At 41.9% G+C, this 9,230-nt stretch overlaps 1 long non-coding RNA gene across 5 annotated transcripts; it reads left to right on the top strand.

The window, feature by feature from the left end:
• The first annotated feature begins 4,817 nt into the window (after window positions 1-4,817).
• Window positions 4,818-9,087, top strand: LOC119300844. 5 transcript variants are annotated; one of them, XR_005146782.1, is made up of 4 exons: window positions 4,821-5,284; window positions 5,830-5,949; window positions 6,403-6,581; window positions 7,046-9,087. It is a non-coding gene; the product is annotated as an uncharacterized LOC119300844 (long non-coding RNA). The 5 variants fall into 5 exon arrangements; XR_005146780.1 differs by having other exon boundaries at window positions 4,822-5,284; window positions 8,769-9,087; XR_005146781.1 differs by having other exon boundaries at window positions 4,818-5,427; window positions 6,403-9,087.
• The last annotated feature ends 143 nt before the right edge of the window (window positions 9,088-9,230 follow it).

Below are 9,230 nucleotides of genomic sequence, written 5' to 3'. Positions count from 1 at the left end.
GTAGCATTCCACATTAAAAATTCTGTTTTTATCATTTACCTACTCGAGGACGAGCAGGAATTAAGCTTGGGGATGCTTGATACGTCTCCAACGTATCTATAATTTTTGATTGCTCCATGCTATATTATCTACTATTTTGGACATTATTGGGCTTTATTATCCACTTTTATATTATTTGTGGGACTAACCTATTAACCAGAGGCCCAGCCCAGAATTGTTGTTTTTTGCCTATTTTAGAGTTTCGAAGAAAAGTAATATCAAACGGAGTCCAAACAGAATAAAACCTTCGGGAACGTGATTTTCTCACCGAACAAGATCCAGGAGACTTGGACCCTACGTCAAGCAACCAACAGGGAGGCCACGAGGTAGGGGGTGCGCCTACCCCCCCAGGCGTGCCCTCCACCCTCGTGGGCCCCCTGTTGCTCCACCGACGTACTTCTTCCTCCTATATATACCTACGTACCCCCAAAAGACCAGATACGGACCAAAACCCTAATTCCACCACCGTAACTTTCTGTATCCACGAGATCCCATCTTGGGGCCTGTTCCGGAGCTCCGTCAGAGGGGGCATCAATCACGGAGGGCTTCTACATCAACACCATAGCCTCTCCGATGAAGTGTGAGTAGTTTACCTCAGACCTTCGGGTCCATAGTTATTAGCTAGATGGCTTCTTCTCTCTTTTTGGATCTCAATACAAAATTCTCCGCCTCTCTTGTGGAGATCTATTTGATGTAATCTTCTTTTGCGGTGTGTTTGTTGAGACCGGTGAATTGTGGGTTTCTGATCAAGTTTATCTATGAACAATATTTGAATCTTCTCTGAATTCTTTTATGTATAATTGGTTATCTTTGCAAGTCTCTTCGAATTATCAGTTTGGTTTGGCCTACTAGATTGATCTTTTTTGCAACGGAAGAAGTGCTTAGCTTTGGGTTCAATCTTGCGGTGTCCTTTCCCAGTGACAGTAGGGGCAACAAGACACATATTGTATTGTTTCCATCGAGGATAGCAAGATGGTTGTTTTATCATATTGCATGAATTTATCCCTCTACATCATGTCATCTTGCTTAAGGCATTACTCTGTTCTTATGAACTTAATACTCTAGATGCATGCTGGATAGTGGTCGATGTGTGGAGTAATAGTAGTAGATGTAGACAGGAGTCGGTCTACTTGTCTTGGACGTGATGCCTATATACATGATCATACCTAGATATTCTTATAACTATGCTCAATTCTGTCAATTGCTCAACAGTAATTCGTTCACCCACCGTAAAATATATATGCTCTTGAGAGAAGCCACTAGTGAAACCTATGGCCCCCGGGTCTATCTTCCATCATATTAATCTTCCAATACTTAGTTATTTTCATTGCTTTTATTTTACTTTGCATCTTTATCATAAAAATACCAAAAATATTATCTTATCATATCTATCAGATCTCACTCTCGTAAGTGACCGTGTAGGGATTGACAACCCCTTATCGCGTTGGTTGCGAGGATTTATTTGTTTTGTGCAGGTGCGAGGGACTCGTGCGTAGCCTCCTACTGGATTGATACCTTGGTTCTCAAAAACCGAGGAAAATACTTACGCTACTTTGCTGCATCACCGTTTCCTCTTCAAGGGAAAATAAACGCAGTGCTCAAGAGGTAGCATGGGGCGAGAGATTTGGGGGAGAAATGGTGGCCAGGGGGGAACCGCTTTTGGGTTAAGCCAAACTTAGCGGTAGCGCGTTTCTGTAAAAGCGCTATAGCTTTCAGTAAGCGCGCTACAACTATAGCTATGTATTTTCCTTTCCTTTTCTTATTTCCTTTTCTCTTTCTATAGCAGGGGTCTAAATAAGCGCTACTGCTAAGTTATCTATAGCGCCTCTGATGAACAGACGCTACTCCTATTCCTTTCTCCTTTTTTTCCTTTTTCATTTATTTTTCTTTACATTTTATTTATTTCCTTTCTCTTTTTTATTTCTTTCATTTTCATTTACTTTTCTATTTATTTTTCATTTAATTTTCTTTTCATTAATAGTAGCGCGTTTCACAGTAAACGCGCTGCTAAAATAAACTTAGCGGTAGCACTCTTTCTAGAAGACCGCTACTACTATATGTAGTCTATCGGCTTAATAGTGAGAATTTTAGTAGTAGCGCTTATTTGACGCGCTACTACTATATGTAGTCTATATGACGCGCTATTGCTACGTTTGTGTCTGCAACGCGTTTATCCAGCACGCGCTACTGCTATTTAACAGTGGTGCCCTTTTTTAACAAGCGCTACTACTAAAGTTCTGTGTATAAGGTTTTCCCTAGTAGTGTTGTATGTTTGAAAACCTCATTAAATTATCCGCTTCTTTTTGAAATTTTGACACTTGAAAATCCTATAACTACGATTATTTTGGAATGGAGGAGCTAAATTTGAATCTATCTTGTACACGACTATATATGCTATTATGTACGAAACCAGAGCAAAGATTGGTGCCCCCATAACTTAGGTATGATTTACAAATGCCATGATATCGAATTCAAATAATTGAATGGACTTCATGTTGAATTCGATTTTTTTTAAACCACCTTCAGTTGAATTCAAATGTATGCTAGTTCATAGCTAGCTATTTATAATGTTCATTGTGTAACTTTCATATGTATAATGTGCTTTACACACACAACAAGAACTATACTCAAGTTTATATTCGATTATTAAAGCGATGCATTGTCTCGAGTTCAAAATACTAACTATGTGGATCAATTATGTCGAATAATAACATAGACATGCTCAAATTCGATAGAATCTAGATGTCTGATGGATCAATGACCGTTCCTTACGCGAATTGCAAATATCAGGATCCCATCCTAATATTTGGATATAATTTATATCTTTAATTAATGTGTACATCAGTCTTTTACGTGTAGTTTCACTCTCCATCAGTGGTCTCACACACATGCTCACACACTCTCTCCCGAGGTGTCTTTCTTACAGACATGCTCTTCATATAACCCTCCCTCCCTCCCTCTCGTAACCATTTACGGTTGTTTTCACTAACCTTTATCACAAGCACTCTTCCTCTCACAAGCATACACACGCACAATCTCCATCGACCCTTTCTATATACATAGACCTGCCTACGTGTCTCGTGTACGCACATTATTTTTAGACCTGTCTCTCGCGCATTGTCTCACACCTCTCTTCCTAATCGACGAGTATGATTCTAGCAGAGCATTCTGTAGAATGCCCCTTAAAGTTAGGTTGGATGAATAGTAATATCAGAGATAAGGGGTTACCTTAGTCCGATAACTTAGGGTTACAAATCCTAGTCGGCTTTGTCAGTGGACACAGAGTCCTTCACAATTCTGCTATCGTTGTCTTGTACGATAATTCATCCACGGGTCTCCCTAAATGCGTCACGGGCCGACCAATGTGGCGCATGACGGAAAGGGCCTCACCTCTGCCCCAGGTCTCGTTATCTTCTCACACCCACACATACCAACACGGACACCACACAAAAAACTCCTCGTGCCTCTATACCCTCCCCCATTGCATACACACACTCAAGGGAATCTCTCGACGTGACATCATATATTAGTCTCTCTCTAGACCTCTCTCATTTCTCGTGCTATCTCTCCCACGCCCCCTCCCCTCGCCAGCCCCTCTATCCATGCCTCTCTCGAATACGTAATACACACAGATACCTCTTTAGGCCTTGCCAAATATATCAACTACACATTCACACATGTTACATCACGTACCCCATTGATCTAAAAAGCCATCTCTTCACATTTATTTCACATACAACATTCCTTTTGAATAAAGTGTGGCCAAAAAATTATTTTAGAATCTCTACATATATTCAACATTACAAAATTATATGGAGGAGTATGAACGTTAATTTGCATTGCATGGTGCCCACAATGATATTTATTCCGCACTGTTAATTTTTTATATTTTTATACTATATATAAAGTTAGTCATTTAAAACAAAACAGAAGCTAGCCAACTCGCTCCCAGGGAGCTCCCCAGATTTGAGCCTTCGTTCGTCGCCGTCTGATTTTGGTCAACGTGGTCATTTTTTCGCTCCTGGCCGTTGGATGCGAGTTGGAAATTGACCTGTGTCGTTTTCACTGCGTGGTAGATATTGGACAGGGGATGACCTGTGGGCTCGGGCTGGATCCGATTGGCTGGGTGCCAGTCTTTTGGGTGCACGGGGTAGCCTCCCCTGTCACGCCGCGTGCGCGCGTCGAAGGCGCTGCGCGGGCTCTGCTCCTCGCTTTTTTTCGGGTCGTGTGTCGACAACCGCGTATGCACCTAGTTTCTGCACCTGCGCCTGCGCTGCAGCGATGACGAGTGGGCCCAGTGCTACCTCTGGTCCCGCGCGTCAGCTGCATGTCCCGCAGCGTGGGTTAGTTTTCTCTGGTCAACCGCTTTTGGCGAGGCGTTCCCCATGCACTGTGCATTGTGGGGACAACTGCGGAAGGGTGAGCTAGTGCGTGTGAACCCGGCTTCTGCACCCGCCTTTGGTCTGGCGTGATGACGTGTGGGCCGGCTTTGCTCTTGGCCCCGCACGTCGGCTGCACGCGTCTCCCCAGGGCCGTCACGTCGTCCGTTTGTCTGGTGTTAGAGAGAACTGTGGGGCACTGGGGCTGAGAGGCTAAAGTTCCAAGCACCCCTGACTAAAGAGAGGCTAGGACTAGTCTTGAGGCTAAAATTTTTTAGTCATAGGAAACCTATGAAAATATGTATTAGCTCTCTCTCTCCTCATTTAATTCCTCTCCTTTAACACATGCGAGTTCTGGATTAGAGTATTTGGACGGGACTAAAACGTATCAAGCACCCTGTGACTCCTGCGGTGTGCTCTGCCGGACTCCTGCGTCTTGTCTACGGCAGCAGGAGCGTGCGGTGTGCTCTGCCCACAACCCTCTCTCCTCCCCGCTACTCCCTTCCTCGTCAATACAGCCGCCGCGCCACCACCCTCGTTCGGTCCTTCCTCCCCCTGCGGCCAGGAGGCGAGCCCTCACCGCGAGGAAGCCACGGAAGGAGGAGCTCAACCGGGCGTCGCCGGCCGGAGAAGGAGGAGAGGCGCGGATGCCAGCCAGGGAGGCAGATCGGCTCGCCTCCGTCGTCAATACAGCCGCCGCGCCACCACCCTCGTCCGGTCCTCCTCCCGCCCCCACAGCCCCAAAAGCTCTGCCGCTTCTTTCGGCGAGATCCATCGTCTCCTGAGGGCCTTATGAACCCTAGCTCGCGAGGAAGCCTCGGGAGGAGGCGGATCGGCTCGCCTCCGCGGCTGGAAAGGGCTCGGTGGTAAATTTGGCTTGTTCTCATATCTCAGCGAGTCATGTATTTTGTATGGATCTATCATGCTGGGATTAGTTGTAGACTTCCTTGCTGAACCCTACAGGGAGCAACGCATCCCTAGTTTGCTTCCAGAGGAGGCAGGGGAAGAGGTGAACCTGCTTGTTCTTCATTGATTCCTAAATAAATATCTAATCTGTAATATTTTGTTATATCTCTGCTCAGTTACAATTACAACATGGGGCTTCAAGTGTCTATTACTGTGGATCACCAATATTTTGTTATATCCGTGCATTTTAGTTACGACTAAGTGCCACACCAATGAATGTGAATGTCTGTTCAGGTAATAAGTATCACCATTAGCAATTTCGGTTTGTCCCCATAGTCTATGTGTGTCCCATGTCCTTTCAGTACCTTCTGCTATTTTCCTGCATTTTCGCGTACCATGCTGTAATGTTGCATTAGTTTTTGGCCGAAAATTCTTGCCTAGATATGGCCATTTTAATTTTGCTACACCATGGTTAGTTAGCTGAGCTATTTAAATACAATTTCAGGGTTTTCTTGTTGCTGCTATTCCTCGTGGATATTCAAGAGGCAACTTGGCACCTAATGTCAGCAACGTGCTTATCAGTGACGAGGGAAATGAAAGAAGGCTGCAATGGAATTTGTACTAGGTATGTTTCTCCGTCTCCTCAACTCTCTCAATCTTCATCCCAATTCTTGCCTATAGAGATTGATATGGGTCTGTAGCTAGGTTCAAATATTTTTTTCCTTGCATTAAGCAACTTCCCTTGAAAAATAATGTTTCATGGTTGTGCCTCTAAAAAATCGTTGTGCCTCTTACAGACTACAGTACCTGTTACATACTACAGCTTACCTGTAACTCCAAGTCCTATCATAATCTTGGTGGAATCTGAAAGACATAAAGCATATGCACCAATAGACCCAAAAATCCTCTCTGTTGTGAAATAAAAGAATTAACAACTTATAGTACGTAGAAAATAGTGGTATTTGTTGAAACACCATTGTAAAGAGCAATTTCAGTTCATTGAAGATTCTGTCCCTTGTGGTAGGCTTTCTTTGCAAATTCTTTAGCTTAATTGATGTGTACTCGTTGTAATTTTCAGTATGCTCTCTGAAGATCAGATTTTGGCCATATAATTTCCGGTGACTGGAAGTCTGAAACTGAAGATAAGGCAGATTGTTTTGATTCCGATTACTTGGAGATCTTGTGGCTTGCTGTCCCTGGATCAGTCAGACCTACGGCAGCATCAACTCGTTGATCCTAGAGGCCATGGTTCTCGAGGTAAGAAATATAAGCATACTAGAGAGAATCCCTGTGCCATATGAACAAATCTCTTTCTCATCCATGCAATCTCTTCATATCTCAAATCCCCGCCGGAGTGCCTTCACCTTGATATCGGCACATACGACTTCAGGATGGTTGTAATATTTCTTTTAGAGGATCTGCACTTCGAGGAAATTAGAGAATGCTGATTTAAAAACAAAGTATATGTAAGCTATTAGGAAGCCTGAAAGATTCATAAAAATAGTAAGCATATGAGTTCTGATAAATCAAACGGCACCTCTTATCAATCATTGTAATGGATGTTCTGCAAGATAAACAATATTTGACTGGCTCCCCTTAATTAGTGGGACTTGAGAGTAATGTAGAATGTTTATTTTAGCAGTCTTTAAGGTGCAAAATATGTGTTCTATGATACCAGTTTCTTGCTTTATTTTGCTAACTGATCACAACTACCATTTCAGTGAACACATTATGAGCTGGAAATTGTACATTAGAAACTCTTGACAACACATTGCAAGTTCCATGTTGGGATCCTTCGCTATATATTCCAGACAGAAGATTGAATGGAAAATTAAGATGAACATTTGTGTGTGTGTGAGAATTTATATCTCTTTACTTAATCTGAAATCTAAAGTAGTAATTCTCAGCCTGAGGGCTATGAGGTGACGCTCGAAGTGACAGAAAAGGAAGATATTTGGGCATATGAACCCTGGAAAGAGTTTGATGGTAGCATAAAGAAAGCAGGTAGTCGGTACCAAATGAAGAGAAATATTGGAATCATGTCATTCCTACTTCATAGCTATACAGGAGCCAGTTTTCCGGTTGATCCGAGATATATTTGCTGCTATACCAAGTGCAACTTTTCTTTATAGGGGAAACGTTTTCCTACATTTTTTTAAAACAGTATGGTCCTTCTATGGTAGCAAACTCTGGTCAAGTATCTTTCATTTCCTATATTGAGAAGTAGCTTTACTTTTTCTTGACAGTATGGTTGTGTTAACTGCTAAATGCTAAGGTTCCTTTGTTTGTTGGCATAAATTTCCCTGATTCCTTCTGATCTGGAAAAGCTTACTTTGGTATTGTGTCAGTTCAGTTTTGCATGCTTGCTCATAGATAATGCATCTCACCAGAACGACAATGCTTATATATAGCTGCAACAGTTATGTTATACTTCTGCACTACGCCTCATGCGTGTGTTTATTGCATCATTATGGAGTCCACTTGGATTGTCATATTATTAATTGTAAGGTGAAATAGGTATAAAAATGGATATGAAGTAATGCCAAGTTAAAAGTGAATTTTGTTAGACTGAAAATATTTTTTTCATGGTATTGTGCTCCAGTGATTTGAAAATTCGCAATGCACCGTTGTTGTAGTATTAGCCTTACTTAATTCTTCTATGTGTTCTTGCACCTCCCGATCACTGTTTTTTGGCCTAGGACCATTTACATGTCAAGCATGAGATTTATGTGTCAATTAAATATGTTCCATTACTGTTCTTCTTTTTGCAAGATTGAGTTGTTCCATCCCATCCATTGTATGGTTTGAAGAGAATAATTTTTAATTTTGCTGCTCTTATTCAAAAAAGTTTATCACCATCCACTGCTGTTTGTGTGCTTGATTTATGTCATTTTGTCAAGTGGCAGTACACATGCATTAGCCACATGATATCTACCTTCTAAATAGCCACATTGCTTTATGGAATGGATGCAAAATAGCTGAATGGAACCCACAGGTGTAGTTTTTATAGCGAGTTTTACAAGGTTTTACCTTTATTCTATGGGTCATGGTTGATATAATTTTGGTGTTCTGAGTGTAATCTTTGTTTGTGCCTTTCTTTTACCAGACTATGTTATAGAAAGAGTCAAGATACTTCAACAGTGGTAGCCCAATGGGGTAGTTCCTAAGTATGTTCTGTTTCTAAAAAAAAGGTCCTAAGTATTGCTGGGAGAGATGGCCAGACTGCTGGACCACCCTACAAGAAATCAGTGGCATGAATGTGCTTCTACAGAATTTGTGGCATATGCAAAAATACGTACACATGTCTTGCCTCACAATGCCCTCTGGGTGAAACCACCACTATAATTTTGTCATTTCAAGTTTGTCCTTCCATTGTAGCAGACCAACATGTCCTTGTTTCTTTAATTGATTTCTCATTTTATGTTTGCACTTCTACTACAACAGAACAACATGTCATAAACATGGCGCTGAGCATTGTTTGTCCAGCTCCCTTCAAGACAGAGATGTAGAGAGTGGCTCCATCACTGAAGAGAGGACAAACGTTGTGCAAGGCATTTTTGTCCAGCTCCTTTCACAAATGAAGGAATTACCGTGCATTGTGAAGGATTGTGACGGACAAGGTGCAATGAATCCAGAGGAGTGGGAGGGGAGAGTTTACCAACAATGTTTCAAGGACAAAGTGTGACCTGGATTCCTAAGTTATAGCCAGCGTAGCAAAATTGTATAAAAAGAATGCCCGCATTTTGAAAACTCTATTACATAATTTGAGGCTACGTTCCTTCCAATTTTCAGCATTATTAAAAAGATCCTTATTATAGTTAAATTTCCATGCATTTATTTTCAAATAACTCTTGGTTAAAAATGAGTCTTGTTGTAGGTGGCAAGCCTCCGTTCTTTTTTATTATT

This window comes from Triticum dicoccoides, chromosome 5A (assembly GCF_002162155.2).
Source record: "Triticum dicoccoides isolate Atlit2015 ecotype Zavitan chromosome 5A, WEW_v2.0, whole genome shotgun sequence".
Lineage (NCBI taxonomy): Eukaryota > Viridiplantae > Streptophyta > Magnoliopsida > Poales > Poaceae > Triticum > Triticum dicoccoides.
This window is presented reverse-complemented; position numbering and strand designations above follow the sequence as displayed.